The sequence below is a fragment of the Zingiber officinale genome, chromosome 2A, assembly GCF_018446385.1.
Source record: "Zingiber officinale cultivar Zhangliang chromosome 2A, Zo_v1.1, whole genome shotgun sequence".
NCBI classification, from domain to species: Eukaryota; Viridiplantae; Streptophyta; class Magnoliopsida; order Zingiberales; family Zingiberaceae; genus Zingiber; species Zingiber officinale.
Window position 1 is genome coordinate 34,041,263 of NC_055988.1, and position 2,100 is coordinate 34,043,362.

A 2,100-nucleotide genomic window follows, 5' to 3' on the forward strand; every position below is an offset into this window, starting at 1 on the left:
CATGAATTGAGGCTTCCTCCTCAAACTATTTGACAGTACGAGTGAACATGTCTGAAAATTGAAAAGAGGGCATGCTGGCAATGGTGACTTGGTTATTATTTGGAATAAGACTTTTTACTATGAGAAAAAGTTTTCCATTGATCTCCCACACACTAAAACAAGCAAAAAAAATGTTAGTGACTAGAAACCTGGGGAATTCTTTGGCGATAGCCCTCCGACACTAATGACGCAAAGCCTCTGCAAGTGGCAGCCATGAGAACAACCACCGACCAAATCGGAGAAAAACTCCATGGGTGTCCCTCAAGGCCTACGATGTCGGCAATTGGGGAAGTTCGTGACATGGACGCTATCTTTCCATGTGTTGGCAGTTGACAACAAAATTGATCAGAGCGGCAGGAAACAAGAGCAAAAGGAAGGGGTAGTAATTTAAATAGGAGATTTGACATGCATTTATAACTAACTATGTACTCTGATACCATTGTTGATACTCTAAATGCATGAATCAAAATGAATTAAAATGGTAAACACTGACAACGATCTCCCGTAGATCTACAATCGGCGACGATTGGACTTACGGTCGGAAGAGCAATCATAGGATTGGAAAGCTCTCCACAATTCCACAAACCAAATCTCACCGTCTCAGATGTTCTTCTCACTCTCTCGTTATCTCTTTCTCTACACCATGAATCATCTCCCATGATCCTTGGACACACCCCTTATAAAGGAAAATAACCCAAGGATATAATGGACTTTTCCATTATGAGTAGTAGGGAACGTGGGCATATTCCCACGTTCCCATTTCCTATAGGATCGACATCTGAAGCCGACTAGTGACGAGTCGAGTGAATCGGGGGATCAAACCCACAGACAGCTTCGGTGAAGAATTTGATCAGCTTACAAGGGAGCGAGGTGGAGAGAGGGTGATCGACGGAGGAGAGATCCTGCATGTCAAACGCAGCTACAGCGGCGAAGCAACAAACCTTAACTGCCTCCAGAACAAAATCACAAGCAACAAGACTCTCCTTTCTTTTCCGCGGCCAAGTAGAAGGAGACATGAGAAAGATTACGGTTTGCAGTGTACTCTCGCCTCTTTAAAAAACTCTAATGGTCATTTAGACCAGGTGGAGTTGTACTCTCGCCTCTATTTACAAACAATAAAAAGTTGTAATGACCATTTATACTAGATGGAGTTTAGAGTTTAAGGTTTAGAATTTAGTCCCATATTGTTTGTTTTAGATTGACGGAGTGGAACTAGTGCTATAAAAGAAGAGGCTATGGAACTTTCTCATTCATACCTTTCTCGGCCTTTTGGCTAAGATCAAGTGTAGTATCTGTTCTTATCAGTTTAATATCTGATACGTGGACCATTGGTTCACTATGATATTAAATTAATTTTTGTTTTGGGGAGGGATCATTACAGTAGCTTGCTATTGGATCCTTCGCGTGTCATCCCTGTGTTGCACTATTGCAGGGGTTCGGCCCCTGTGTTGCACTATTGCAAGGGTTCGGCGCACCCGACCAATTTAAATTAAAATTTTAAATTAAATTAAGTTTTTTTTAAAATTATTAAATACAGTCCATGAAATTAAATCTTAAAATTTTATATATTTAAAAATAAATATAAAACACATAAATATAATTGAATTTTTTTACTGATTTAATTATTATTTTTTAGTTAATGAATAATAAATTTTAAAATTAGAATTGAATAAATTGATATTTTCTTAGATGAAATTTTGAAGTAATTTAATTAAAATTTTAAATTTTATTAGGTTATTCAATTTAATCGAAATAACTTAATTAGTGTGGTTTATTTTTTAAATTTGGTAAGAAAAAATGATTTTACTCTGCCCAAGAAAGATAAATCACATACCAAACAACTTTCTAATAGGGAGGACATTTAATCCGTAGGGAATAAAACACGTAAAACACTGGTGTCACCCGAATACCAATTTGGCTACACCATTGGGGTAGAGTTTGGTTCAAGTTTGGCTTGAGTTTTGTTCGTTTAAATGTTATCAAGTTCTCAATTTAATTTGTATCAAGTATTCAACTTTCGCTGACTAATCCTGGGATGGTCAATCCAGCCATAAAAATTTT

The 2,100-nt window shown here is 37.1% G+C and overlaps 1 non-coding gene across 1 annotated transcript; it reads left to right on the forward strand.

Moving 5' to 3' along the window:
- The first annotated feature begins 1,291 nt into the window (after positions 1-1,291).
- On the forward strand, positions 1,292-1,489 carry LOC122044677. The gene has a single exon (XR_006129699.1). It is a non-coding gene; the product is annotated as a U2 spliceosomal RNA (small nuclear RNA).
- The last annotated feature ends 611 nt before the right edge of the window (positions 1,490-2,100 follow it).